Source organism: Triticum urartu, chromosome 2, assembly GCF_003073215.2.
Source record: "Triticum urartu cultivar G1812 chromosome 2, Tu2.1, whole genome shotgun sequence".
Taxonomy (NCBI): Eukaryota; Viridiplantae; Streptophyta; class Magnoliopsida; order Poales; family Poaceae; genus Triticum; species Triticum urartu.
The window spans coordinates 646,509,946-646,525,071 of record NC_053023.1 but is presented as its reverse complement, the minus strand read 5'-3'; positions in this window follow the sequence as shown (position 1 = coordinate 646,525,071).

Below are 15,126 nucleotides of genomic sequence, written 5' to 3'. Positions count from 1 at the left end.
AAAATCTGAAGAGGTACACCCCATGTACTAATAGCAAAATCCAACCAAACATGTTTGGCCTTCACGTGATGTGCTTCAGTGCTCAACTCCTGATGCTAGTGCAACTGCCTTGTCAACGCCTTGCTAATTCGATGGATGCCAACGTGATGGATTTCTTTTCTTTCCCAATTGATCTGCTGCCTTGCAGCGTACCAGAGGACTCGGGTCCTCCTTTTTTCAAACAAATCTCGGACGTACGCAACGCACCTGAGCAGCTAGCCACGCGTACGTGCCTGGGCCTCGTCCTGGACACGCTGCCGGCTCGGACAGCCCCGCCTGGGCCAGCCCGCCAGCACACACAGACAGGCAAACACCTGTTGGGCCACGCAGCCATCTGCCGCTGCGCCTGCACGGTCATAGCCACGTCTGCGTGGTCCGTCCGATCGCAAGTCCTGTTGTCGCACGTTACGCCGTCGCCGCTCGCAGGAGACGCTCGCCCGATCGATCGATCTCCGCACGTCTCACTTGCCGCTTGCACACGTCTGACCGCCGCACGCTCGCCCGATCGATCCTCTTGATCCATCGCTGCACGTCCTGCCTTGTCTGCGCACGAGCCGCCCACCGATCTGCTTTCTTCCGGTCTGGTCTAGAACCACGCCGACAGCCGGCTGCATCTTGGACTTGATCCTTCCTCTAAATCAACGATCCGCAGCCTTCGAATAACCTAGCTCATGATACCATTTGTTAGAATAAATTTGAGGCATATCGTTGATCATCCGAAGACCAAGCAATCACACGAGCACAACACCGAGATTTGTTAACGAGGTTCACCGATATGGCTACATCCCCTGGGCCTGACTACGGGCGCTCCTTCCCATGACACCGTCACAATACCGCACACCGGCCACCCGAGCGCCGGCACATGCCACCGGCTCCCCCTTGTGTGCCTGTGCTATTATGTTGGCATAGGTTACACCGTGTGTCTACACCCGCTATATAAGAGAGGCCTATGATACAAGTGTCCTAATTGGACACGACTCCACATCCTATGTAAACACAATACAACTCATAGTCCGACTGTAACCTACCTTGTACACAATATTCGACACAACTCTAACAATTTGCTTCACACATCTGTTAAAGGGATTAGGACTCTCGCCCCGCTCCCGCGACGCGCCCCCCGCGCGCGTCTCGGGAGATCTAGATCGGCCACCGGTGACTCCCGCTCGTCAACGTCCCCTTCCCCTCGCCGTCGTCGGAGTGCGCCCGCCGGGCGAAGCCCGTGCGGCGCGGGCGGTGGGGCACTCCCTCCTTCCTCTGGTCCTCATGGCGACGGCGCGGCTCGGCTGTTTGGGGACAAGGGGCGCCTCGTCCGACTGGTCTCCCGGAGGCGGGGATGGCTGGATCCGGCGGCGACTGGGCTAGAAGGAGCTGGCACGGTGCGGCGACACTGGTGGCGGGGTTTTGGTCGGGGTCGTCTTCGATCTCGATCGGGATCTCCATCGGGGGCGTCGCACGGCGGTGGCGTGGCCGGATTAGCGGTGACGTCACCGGTTCGGCGGTGGCATCACCGGTTCGGCAGAGGGCACCGCTCGGTTCCAGCCAACCGCGAGATCGGGACGACGTGGCTTCCGGTGAAAATCGCGCCTGACTGCGGTCATGGCGGACGATGGTGGCGTCTTGGACGTCGTTCTCTTCTCGAGACATCGTCATTGCAGGTGACGTCAACCTGATCAGAAGGTTCTGGGAAAACCCTAGATCTAGATCTACTAGATCGGACGATGGCGATGTTTTGATGTCGTTCTCCCTTCTGGGGGCATCGTTTTGGAGCAAGTGTTGGCTGGAGGGGACAAGAAGAGGAGCAGCGTGGTATCTGACACGTCGACAACGGCGGGTCTCAGCGGCATGGAGCAGCGGGGTCTCGCCAATGGGCGTGTGATGATGGACGAGCGCAGGATGGTGGCGTTGTCTGGCGTCGTGGTGGCGTCGACGACAGCTAGACCGGGCAAGGTACATGTAGCAGTACAACACTAAAGATGAATCGGTGGCAGGTGGCTGCGGCGGCCTCTTACCCGGCAGGCGTCCAGGTTGAGGAGTGCGCCAGACTGGTGGATGCTCCATACTCGGCAGGCGTCCTGGTTGGGATCTCAAGCCTTAGATGTTAGGTTTGGCTGCGAGGTATGTTTGGTATTAGGCCCAGATTATCAGCATCCCTTCATCAACTGGATAGAAGTAGCGACAGATGTTGCCTAGACAGTGACTTTAGTCTTACTTTTATATGACTTTGTAAGGTCTTGTATGAATAATTAATAAATTGGCTGCATGCATCGTCCAGAAGCAGAGACCGAGGGTTCTCCTTCATTTCTACAAAAAACACATTTATTAAAAAATATTACTCCCTCTGGCCACTAACTTTGTATTAAACCATCGTCAATTAATATGTTGTTGAAAAATATTACTCCCTCTGGTCACTAACTTTATAGTAAACCATCGTCAATTAATATGTTGTTGAAAAATATTACTCCCTCTGATCACTAACTTTGTAGTAAACCATCAGAGGAAGTACAAAATTACAATCGTAAGAGATCACCTTCAATGAATAAAAATCTAATGGGTTAATTTTTGCCAATAAACCACATATGATTATCCTTTGTAGAAAAGAAAATCTGCATACTACTATTAGTTTAATTGTTAGCTAGTACTTTGTTTGAAATTTCTAAAAGGCACTGAAAAACAAAGGAGCAGGGAAGAAAACTTCTTAATTGGATGTCACGAAACTTTTTTCCTAAAAGCCTCCAAGATAGGATTGGATTCCAGTAATTGATAATGGAACGGTCGGTTAAACAAAGCATTCATATGCCTCGACAAAAGGTAACATCAAGAAAGCTAAAGGCAATTACCAATGTCCTGGGACTAATCATGTTCATGATGAGTTGATGACCAATCGAAGAATATTACCAATGTCCTGGGACTAATCATGTTCATGTGACAACTGCCAAGGTCCTCTTAGGCTTTCACATGCTTTATTTATAAATAAAGACACAAACAGTCAAACTGATATAAAGCGGTGAGAAAAATTTCATACAAGTAGGTAAAAAAATATACGAGATAGTAGCACAAGTGTTACTAGCCCAACACTGTGCAAGAAAACATGAGAAGCCACACCTATCACGATCACATCGGAACTACCCTCTCAAAGAAAAAAACAACAACATGGGTTGTGTCGCATCTACCCTCTCCCACATGGCAACTCGCGCAAGGGGCAATCCCAGTCTGCTTGTTAGGGTTGTTCATTCACCCCGTGCCGGATTGTTTGCATACGAGGGTCAGTTGTTCCCGGCTAGTCTAGGTACCCTATTGCATTCGAACGCCGCTCAGTGTCCTGTGAGTATGGGTCGATGGTTCGCCTGTGCGAGTCGGGCAGCTGACAAGCAGATGGATAGCCAAAGGCAGACTCCACCAAGCGTGGGTGGACTGCCTTGGTTTTATAGTGGAGGTCCCTCTGACTTCTTTAGCAGTGAACAAGCAATAGTCCAATACCCCAAACATGCATGGGGTGGCAGGGCAATAGTCCAAAACTTCAACCAAGGCATATGCTCCCGCCCGGAACCACACGAGCAGAAGGAAACCATGTGAAAAACAGTTTTCACTCAAGTTTATATTCTTCTTTACAGTTCAGTTTTCACTCAAGCTTATATTCTTCTTTACAGTTCAAACTTATATGCTGACAAACGAAATCTGAATAGATTCTGAGGATCCGACAATGACCTGACTCCACCGAGACCTATGAGTGTCATTCCAAATGCCAATGGTCACTTTACCAAGATGTGCCACATTCTGTGGCTTTAGGAGTCAATTGGCACAAAGGCCCAGTGAGGTACACGGTCTGCTCGGCTCCGCTGCTCTGTACCCGGTCAAACACATATATTTCCTTTTGGCATCCCCTTCTCTATTCCTGACCGCTCAAAACCACCTGCTTGGCCAGGGACTATGTACTCCCTCCGATCCTTTTTATTCTGCATATAAGAATTATCTGAAGTCAAACTTTGAGAAATTTGACCATATTTATATGAAAAAATATTAACATCTATCATGCTAAAGTTATACAATATGAAACTTTAAGTCCCGATGCATAAACTGGTATTAATTTTACATTGTGAATGTTGAATTTTTTTCTATGAAGTTGGTCAAATTTTACGAGGCTTGACTTCAGACAAATCTTATATGTGAACTAAAAAGAACCGGAGAGAGTACTAAAGACGTTGGTTGTACTTAACCAAATGGTATGCACCGCCAGTTAGAACCATATGATGTGGGTGGACGTGGCACTCGCAACGTGGTAGGATAGATAAGAACCAACATGGCTCTTCGCGTCGCATCTATACCAACCGGCCAGAAATAGCAGTGTGCCTCACCAAGCATCCGGAAATAGCAGTGTGCCTCTCCTAATTTTAGTAGTAGGCAAGTTTTAGTAATTCTACCAAGTCAAACAACATCTTACACATGCAAGTCTAAGCGTAGTGCAGCGGAAAATAAAGCCTTTGCATATGAACGTAAAGGAGGGATCAGAAAAATCAAACGCAATGAAGACATGATGATTTTTGGCGTGGTTCAGATAGGTGTTGTTATCGTACGTCCATGTTAATGAAGACTTCAACCCACGGAGGATAACGGTTGCGCAAGTCCATGGAGGGCTCCACCCATGAAGGGTCCACGAAGAATCAACCATGTCTATTCCACCATGGCTTACGCCCACGAAGGACTAGCCTCACTCAGGGTAGATCTTTACGAAGTAGGCGATCTCCTTGCCCTTACAAACTCCTTGGTTCAACTCCACATGATCTTGGAGCCTCCCAAGTGACACCTAACCAATCTAGAATACACAACTCTCCAAAAGGTAATAGATGGTGTGTTTGTCGGGGGTTGGGTGCGACATATGCCAATGGATGGCTTATCATGGTGGGGGCGAGTAGAACGTCGCCGGTGCCTGGAAACGACATGAGGCGTAGACACGTACGCCGGCGAACTTTACCCGGGTTCGGGGCTCTCCTAGGAGATAACACCCCTAGTCCTGCTCTGCGGGGTCTCCGCATGATCACTAAGACGAAAGTGAGTACAATGGTGCTCCTCGAGCTGTATCCGTGGACAGGAGGAGGTAGGCCAGCTCTCTTCCTTCTCTAAGGTCTGGTTTCGTTCTAATGGGTCCGAACCCTTTGCATGGGTGCCCCGGGGGGTTTATATAGGCCTACCCCCGGGGGTACAATGGTAAACCGACTGGGCGCAGGGCCCAGCCGTCAGTCTCTCCGCCCGCCGGCTTCTCTGCCGACTGCTGGGGTCCGCCGACTGGTTTGGTACGGAGCCGACAGGCCGTACCCGCCGCTTGCGGGTCTTGCCGGCTGCCGATTACTGTAGCCGTGCTTCTCATGACGCAGGCTTGGTCATGGGGTCGTGGCTACAACCCTGCTACATGGCGGGCGATTACTGTAGCCACTCCCCGTCTCGTCTGGTTAATAGCGCGTGGGACCCGTGGGAGGGGCAGGCCGACTTCCAGGGGTCGGCTCCCTTCGGGTCCGGCTAGTGGCGCTCTTGCTGTCTTCTGGACTCTCGCTGACCGGTAGGGCCCATCGTCCATAGACCGTACCGACAGGCCGTCGTGGGTGCAAGACTCCGCCTACTGTTGCTGATGTCAGGGATGGCACGACAACAGTGCCTCACCGGACGGAGATCTCCGCTGGTACGGCGCACTGTGGCCTAGCCATCCCATAAAAAGGGGAGGGAGTGGGCTTTACTGTGGCCACTCCCGTCCCATCCCCCCTTATGAGGGCATGGGCTTTGTTGGTGTCATGGGCCGACTCCCCGTGGCCGGCTTCTCTGGGAGCCGCCTGGCGGGAGTCGGCCCGTCTTGACCTCGCCTCCAGGACTCGGCCGCATGCGGGCAGTCAGCTGTTCCTTTAGCCGGCCTCTGGAAGGCGGCTCTCGATCCTGGTGTCTTGAGGGGCGCAGTCAGCCCCGATGTCTTGAAAGGTTCTAGGCCTCGGGTTAGCCTACCTGTGGCCCATTACTCCGACAATAGTCCCCGAAGCTGGTGAGGCGTCGCGGACGATCAGCCGAGGAGCCTCAGCAGTTTCTTTCTCCGAGTGCTTGAGGTGAGACCTCGTTTGACTTCTGCCGGGCCGACTGGTAGGAGTCGGAGTCGCCTGACCTTGACTAGTCTAGAAATGCTTTCGAATTCCCCGGCGGGAACTCGGTAGCGTATGAGCTAAGCTTCCTGACCGCCACCCACTCTGTGCCCGCCAGGTGGCAACCAATGGCCGGGCCAGCCCGCCTACCCCTCCGCGAGATGGGACATGTCCGCAGGCGGGGCCCCCACTACCATGCCTCGGCGCGCGAGTGGATCTGCTGCGGCCGTGGGGGCGGTTGAGGTTCCCACAGAATTACCGCGCGCAGTAACTTTGCGTGATAAACGTGGGAGGCGTGGAGTAGTGGGGGCAGTAAATCCCACTACTGCCCCCTCGGCTTCGCATCCCACTGGGCTATAAGTAGGGGGAGGAGGGGAAGCGGTGGAGCACGCGCGTCCCACCTCCCCACTACTTCTTCTCCCTCTCCGCTCCTCGAGCCTCATCGAACGTCGCAGCGGTCCGCTCACGATGAGCTCTTCCTCCGCCGTTACGCCCCCGGCGGCGCACTCCAGCACCTGGTATGGTTCGGAGGTCCACGAGGATCACATCGACTTCCTCCGCAAGACGCGTCGACTGCCCGGCGAGGACCTCGTGAGGGTCTGCCTCGCGCGGAGGGGAGAGATCTCGCCGGCGCTGCAGGAGGGCGAGCGGTTCGTCTTCCGCTCGCACTGCCTGCGCGGCCTGGGCCAGCCGGCGAGCAACTTCTTCCGCTCCTTCCTTGAGTTCTACGGACTCCAGCCTCACCACCTCACCCCCAACACGGTGGTGTTGCTGTCTGCCTTCGTCACCCTGTGCGAGGGCTTCATCGGCGTTCTCCCCACCATGGAGCTCTCAGGGAGTTCTTCTTCTCCAAGCTCGGCACCCAGGCCGCGGGCGTGCCGGCTCAGTGCGGCGCATTCATCACCGTTCGGAGGTCGGGGGCCGACAACCCGTTTCCCTCCATCAAGCTGATCAAGTCGGTGAAGATGTGGCAGCGGTCGTACTTCTACGTGAAGAACGTCTCCGCGGAGGGCGACTGGATCAACCTGCCGGCCTTTGTAGCCGGCCCGCCGGCTGGGAGGCAACCCAACTGGTCGTACCGAGCCCGGACGTTGACGCAAGCGGGAGTCGGTGCCGTTGCACGGCTTCGAGTACTGGTGCAGTCGGAGGGCCTGACCGGGCCGGACTTGCTGGCCGCCTTCGTGGCCCGCCGAGTGCTCCCTCTTCAAAGTCTCCCCCACATGATTTGCCAGATGAGCGGGCATCGGGACCCGAGTCGGATGTGCACCAAGGAGATGCCTCGCGAGGAGGTGGCCTATATGGTGAATTATCTGGCGAGCTGCGACCTTCGAGAATAGTGGCAATTCGGCAAGGAGCCGTATTCACGTGCCGCCCCTCCGCCTCTGGTGAGTCGTTTTCTTTTTCTCTTTCTCTCTGACTTCTTCGTTGCCGAGTCCGTCTTGTCCGATCTGACCGGCCGGCTTTGGTTAGAACCCCCTCCTCCAGCCAGCAGCCGGCACCGCTAGGCCGGACCGCGAATTCCTCCCCGATCGGGCGAAGAGTGATGTTGACGACCCCGACCTGGGGGCGGCGGCCCTGGAGGACGATGCCGAGGGAGGAGGCGGCGCAACGGGCGGCCCGAGACTTGGGGCCAGTCTCGAGGACTGGCCCGATGATGACGAGGAGGTCGTCCCACGCCACCAGCCAGGAGCCGGCCAGTCGGGCGCGGGCTCGTCAGCTCCGCCGGACGCACAAGGCAGCGACAAGAAGCGCAGGGCCGGGGCGAGCCTATTTGGCAACCGGCCGAAGAAGCCCAAGGGCTCAGCCGTGGCGACCAAGCGGGACGAGGCGGCCGCAAAGGCCATCCGCTTCCGCAAGGTGGTGAAGACGCCGCAGCTCATTTCAGCATAAGCACCACCTCCCCTCGTATCTTCATATTTCTTTATTGAGTCTGTCTAAAATTTCTTTACTTTGTTTTCCGGCTTTAGGGCCCCTCTCTCTCTTGAGAAGTCGGTCGCCGGCTCCATCGTGAAGTCGGCGGAGACCTCCTCCATCACCCGGCGGGTTGACCCCGCCGCCGAACTCCGGGAGGCGACAGAGCAGAACGCGCGGGAGGCGCGTGAGGAGCAGGAAGCCACCCGCCTGAAGAAGGCGGAAGCCGACAAAGCGGAGACCGCCGCTCTAAAGAAGCTGGCGGAAACCGAGGCCGCCGATGCGGAGAAGAGGCGCGCGGAAGAAGTCGCGCGCCACCAGTCGGCAGTGTTTGTCGTCCCCTTGAACTCCGCACCGCCGCCACCGGAGTTCTCGACGCAGACAGGGGAAGCCGGCGACGAGAACCCGGTCACGGAGAGGGATGTCGACGTCACCGCTACACCGGAGGTCGTTGTGCCGCCACTGCCACCCTCCGGAGGCGCGCCAGGCGGACAACGGGCGGATCTGCCAATGCCGCCAACCGGAGGCGCGGCGGCGACGGGCCTGGCCCTCGAGGTCGGTACGCCGAAGCGCCGCCGTCTCATGAAGGCGGCCTCAGTGCCGCGTCCTCTGGATACCGGCGCTGTGAGCTCCTCGATCCCGGACACCGAGGTGTCGAGCGCCGCGCCCACCGGGTGGGTGCGGGGAGGCGGGACAGGCCCGTTGAACCGGGCGCTCTTGGATGTCCAAGCCAAGCTCCGGACCGAGCGCGACACCATCAAGGAGTGCACCAAGGCATACCTGGCTTCATGAACCGCCATCCGGGTACACATCCTTTCTTTGCTTTGCTTCCTTGTTTTTTTTTCTTTGTGGGGGCACGCCAGCGCACCCACTTGGTGTAGTCCCCAAGTTTCGGGCCGGCTGCTGAGCAGGTGGCTCGGAACTCTAATCGGCAAGTTCCAAGTACCAATGCTTTTTTCTTAAAATTTGATGCAGGATTACCACAATCTTCGCGTGACCTCCTTCAACGCCAATGTTGAGGAGCTAGCCAAGCGGACCGCCGACTTGTCGGACAGCCGGGGTGAGTTTTCTTCTTTCTCTGCGGGGGCACGCAGGCGCACCCGCGGGTTGTAGTCCCCGAGATTCGGGCCGACTGCTGAGTAGTCGGGCCGGATCTCCCCAGCGACCCTTCTTCTTTGCTGACGACTGACATCCCTCCCCCTCTTTTTTTAGAGGCCAACGCCGCCCTTCAGCAGCAGCTGGGCAAAGTCAAAACCGCGCTGTGCGTTAGGGAGGAGGAGTGTGGCCGGCTGACGGAGGAGCGCAACCGGCTGGCTACGCAGCTGGCGGAGCAGAAGGAGCTGCTCTAGAGGGCCCAGAAGGAGGCAGAGGACAAGGAGACCCCCCTTCTTGCTAAATTTGCGTCCGAGCGCTCCTCCTGGACCGACAAGGAGGCGATGCTGGTCTCCGGCTTCCAGGCGATCAAAGATCTTGTCGATGGTGAGCTTCCATTTGTTTATTTTTCCGGGCTGCCGACTGCTAGTCGAGTCGGCCTTAAATTTTTAACTTTGTTTCTTTGCTCTTCTTCCTTAGAAGACTTCTTCCCCGGCCATTCTGACGCCGCCAATCAGGCCATCGAGGCTGATCTCGAAGCACGGAGGATGGACGGTGCACAGGTCGCCGCCGACGCCCCCCGAACTCTTAACGAGCAGATTCTGAGCATCGAGGCCCGTCTTCGGCCAGCCCACCGGATGCTGCGCCGGCTTCAACGTGTCGGCGCCCAGGCGATTGCCGCCTTGTGGCCGGACATGCAGGCGCCACGCACCCCCAGTCGGACTGCCGACTGGTTGGAGGTGGCAGCCGGCCGTCTTGAGGCGTGGAAGGGCTCTGCAGCCCGGGCTGGAGCCCGCCGGGCCTTGGAGTTCGCCAAGGCGTGGTATCCTGGCCTGAGTTTAGCCCAGTTAGCCACGTTCCGACTGGAAGCTCAGGCGGAGCTAGCAACGGTGGAGGACGATCTCGTCAAGCGTGCCACATCGATCGCTGAGTACACCGACACCAGTGTCTTCGTCCCAAAGCGGGCTGAGAACGGCGAGGAGGCGCCGCCGGAGTGGTTCGGGCTGAACCCGAACGATGGCGAGGACTCGGCGGAGGTGATCGACTCCAATGGCGAAGGGGAAGGTGAGGAGGAGGAAGGAGACGAGGAGGAGGCGCCAAAGGTCGAGGCAGACAGCCAGCCCCAGCCCGACCGCGCCTCCAGCAACGAGCCGCGCACAACTGAGCCAGCTGTCGCCAGGGGTGATCAGGCGGAGACCAACCAACCGACTGCCCCGCCAACTAGCACCACCGACCCCTCTGGTCCTCCGAGTCCGTCCGCGGCTTCCTAGGCTGCCACTTTATCTTTGTTTTTCCTGCTTAGTGGTCTCAATGAACTTGTTATTTTGCACAATTTCACCCACTAGATGTGGGTGTATCTTGAACTCCTATTTGATGATTCGGCCCAGGGCCTTTCTATGTAAATATTTATCCGCGTTCTATATCTTCTTACTTATTGCTCTTTGGCTTTTTCCTTTGCTGCCTTCCCTTGGTTGCCGTTTGGCTAGTCGGACAGCCGCTCTGCGGACTGCCGCTAGATCAAATACTTGGCTTATTTGGGAGGCAAGTACTTAGCCATTTAGAGTTTTTAGCAAGTTAATTTAGAAAACGGCGAGCCGGCTGCTCGAGAGTCGGTTGCAAAGGGGCTGGAAACCGGCTTAAGCTATGTGCGTGCTTTGAGTCCTTAGCCATTTTTCATATGGACACCCATTCTACCTTACTCCTGCTTGCCAGTCAGTCGCTCTGCGATCTGCAGCTTCTAACATGAGACGGCTTGAGTGCCACACACTACTTGTCCGGCTGCAGGAAGTCATTTCATAGCTCAAGACGGCAAGTCCCCGGGCCGACTAGTCGAAACCGGTGCCAAGCGATAAAGAATAACATACTCATAGGCATAACTCATTATCATAAAGATAAAAGAAGGCAGTCCCCAAGATCTTCTCGAGGGGCCCGAAGTCTTCGTACTTTAATACAAAAGGTAGCGTGATACATACTGCATTAACTGTAAAATCTTCGGAGGAGATTTGCATTCCATGGTCGCTCCGTCTCCTTGCCGGAGTCGTCTCTTTTGCGTGCTCGAGGCTTCTGAGCGTCGATCAGGTAGTAGGAGTCATTGCCCAACACCTTGCTGATGATGAAGGGGCCTTCCCAAGGTGCTGAGAGCTTGTGCTGGCCAGCTGTTCGCTGAATCAGCCGAAGCACAAGGTCTCCTTGGAAAGATCGCGGCTTGACCTTCCGATTGTAGTATCGGCGTAGGCTCTACTGGTAGATGCTGGACCGGCTGAGTGCCAACAGCCGGCCCTTTTCCAGCAGATCGACGCCGTCTTGACGTGCTTCCTCTGCTTCCTCCTCGGTGTACATGGTGGCTCGAGGGGAGTCGAACTCTATGTCCGTTGGGATGACGGCTTCGGCACCGTAGACGAGGAAGAAGGGCGTGAAGCCAGTTGACTTGTTTGGAGTTGTGCACAGGCTCCAGAGGACGGCTGGCAACTCATCAAGCCAGTAGATTGCCGAGCGCTCCAGAGGCTCGACCAGCCGGGGCTTGATGCCGGACAGGATTAGGCCATTTGCTCGCTCTACTTGGCCGTTGGACTGCGGATGGGCAACGGACGCTAAGTCCAGTCGGATGCCCTGCGTTGCGCAGAAACGAGCCAAGGCACCCTTGGCAAAGTTTGTGCCGTTGTCGGTGATGATGCTGTGCGGTATGCCGTACCGAATTGTGATGTCAGAGATGAAGGTCACATCAGTCGGACCATTCAAACTCTTGATTGGCTTTGGTTCTATCCATTTGGTGAACTTGTCCACTGCAACAAGTAAATGAGTCAAACCACCTCGCGCCGTCTTGAATGGTCCGACCATGTCCAGGCCCCAAACAGCAAAGGGCCAGGCAATAGGAATAGTTTTGAGTGCTGAAGCCGGCTGATGAGGCTTAGAGTGGAACTTCTGGCACCCCTTGCATTTTTGGACTAGAGACTTGGCGACCTCAAGAGCAGTCGGCCACAAGAAGCCATGGCGGAAAGCTTTGGCGACGAGTGCTCTTGAAGCCGCGTGATGGCCACATTTGCCTTGATGGATGTCTTTGAGGATTGCCTGGCCTTGCTCTGGCTCCACACACCGCTGGTGAATACCAGTGACGCTGCGTCTTACGAGCTCTCTATTGATGATGGCGTACGCTGCCGCCCGGCGTTGCACTTGCCGAGCCGAGATCTCATCGGCTGGAAGCTCTTTGTTCGCCAAGAATTTGAGGATGGGTTGGGCCCATGAAGGTGCTATAATTTTTGCAACCGCCAAGACTGCGACTTGGACGAGGGTGGGTGGGTGGGTCGGGAGGTGGCGGGTTGGAGTCGGCAGCCGCTTGTTGCGTCGATGAAGTCCCCAGGCAAATTGGCGCAGTCCCCGGGCCGGGTTCTGAAGTCTCCGGGCCGGCCACCGCAGTCCTCGGGCCGGGTGCGACTGCCACGATCCCCGCACTGTCTGCCGGAACACTCGCGCCGTCTGCGGGGGCTCTTGAGTCGGATCTGACTACTTCAGGAGGAGGCGGCACGAAGATGGAGTATGACTCCGGTGATGGCTTGACGGATGGCTTGAGGAGGCGCTGAAGGGCGACACCAGACGGTATTGCCTGATGGGTGGTGCCGATTCGTGCCAGGGCATCTGCTTGGTCGTTGTCGTTTCTTGGTACATGGAGAAACTCGCATCCCTCGAAATACCCACTAAGTTGCTGTACGAGGAAGCGGTAGCTTGCCATGTTTGCGTCCTTGGCGTCCCAATCGCCTGACGACTGTTGGACCACCAAGTCGGAGTCACCATAACACAGGATCCGGCGAATGCCGAGCTCTTTGGCTAGCCGGAGCCCATGGATGAGTGCCTCGTACTCGGCGATGTTGTTGGAGGCGGCAAAATGGATTTGTAGCACATACTTGAGCTTGTCGCCCTTGGGAGAGGTGAGGACGATGCCGGCTCCCAAGCCGGTGCGCATCTTGGAGCCGTCGAAGTGCATTCGCCAATGGGTGGAGTCGGGCACTGGTGGTAGGTACTGGGTTTCGGCGTGAGGTTGTGACTTGATGGCAGTGCGAGGTTGGTAGTAGATGGTGTAGGGGGACAAATCTATGGCCCACTTGGCCAGTTGTCCCGAAGCGTCTCGGCTGCCGATGATCTCGGCTAGAGGAGCCGTGCAGACCACAGTGATTGGATGCTCTTGGAAGTAGGGCTTCAATTTCTTGGCGGCAAAATGCACACCATAGCACATCTTCTGGTAGTGGGGGTAGTTTTGCTTGGAGGTCGACAGTACTTCACTCAAGTAATATACTGGTCTCTGAACTGGTAGTGATTTGCCTTTCTCCTTGCGCTCTACTACAATGACCGTGCTGACCACTCGGCTGGTGGCGGCGATGTAGAGGAGCATGGGCTCCTTAGGAGTCAGAGCCGCCAGAACAGGTGGAGTCGCCAGCATCTTCTTTAGTTGGACAAATGCTTCGTCCGCCTTGTGGTTCCACTCGAAAAAAGTGGTCCTCTTCATGAGTTGGTACAAGGGAAGGGCCTTCTCGCCCAGCCGACTGATGAATCGGCTGACGGACGCCAAACAGCCGGTGAATTTTTGTACGTCCAACAGCCGGCTGGGTACCTCCATCCTTTCAATTGCCTTGATCTTCACAGGGTTGTATTCTATGCCGCGTTCGGAGACCAGGAAACCAAGGAGCTGGCCGGCTGGTACTCCAAAGATGCATTTCTCCGGGTTGAGCTTGATCTGGAATCGGCGCAAGTTGTCGAAGGTCTCCTTGAGGTCTTCCAGCAATGTTCCACGCCTCTCCATCTTTACCACCACATCATCCATGTAGATGCGAGCATTTCTGCTGAGCTGCTTGAGGAGACACTTCTGCATGCATCGTTGGAAGGTGGCGCTGGCGTTCCTCAAGCCGAACGTCATGGTTAGGTAGCAGAAAGCTCCAAACGGCGTGATGAAGGCAGTCTTCAGCCTGTCGGCTGGGTTTAACTTGATCTGGTGATACCCTGAATATGCATCCAAGAAACTCAATAGCTCACATCCGGCTGTGGAGTCTATCACTTGGTCGATCCTTGGCAAGGCGAACGGGTCCTTGGGGGCATGCTTTGTTGAGGCTTGTGTAGTCAATACACATTCACCATTGCTTGTTCTTCTTCAGTACTAAGGCCGGGTTGGCCAACCATTCTGGGAAGAATACTTCCATGATGAAGCCGGCTGCGAGCAGCCGGGCTATCTCTTCTCCAACAACTCTCCTCTTCTCTTCTGACAAGCGGCGTAAAGGCTGTCTGACTGGTTTGGCATCAGGTCGGACGTGTAATTTGTGCTCGGCGAATTCCCTTGGGACACTTGGCATGTCCTTGGGGGACCATGCGAAGATGTCTAGATTCTCACGGAGGAAATCGACGAGCTCGCCTTCCTATTTGCTGTCGAGGTTGGCGCCTACGACAGCGTACCTTTCTGGGTGCTCCGGGTCCAAAGGTATCTTCTTTGTTTCCTTGGCCGGCTTGAACGAGCCCTCAGCTTCCGACTCTTTGGGATCAGGCGATATTTCTGGCTGCTTGCCTGCCATCGCCACAACTCGATCTAGCAGCCGCTTCTCAGCTGCGATCACGAGGGACTCGGCCAGCCGACTGCTCTCTGATGCGCAGGCGGACGACTTCTTGTAGTCGCCAGTTATGGTCAGAATCCCTTTGGAACTCGGCATCTTCATCTTGAGGTAGGCATAGTGGGGGATGGCCATGAACTTGGCCAGGGCTAGCCGGCCAAGCAGTGCATGGTATGGGCTTTCTAGGTCCACCACCTTGAACCATATTGACTCACGGCGGAAATGATCTTTGTCTCCGAAGAGGACGTCGATCAAGATCTTGCCGATTGGCGAGCAGGAAAGGCCAGTGACGATGCTGTGGAACACCGTCCGGCTGGACTGCAGTTGCCTCTGCCTGATTCCCAACTTCTCCATGGTATCTTTGTACAAGGTGTTGA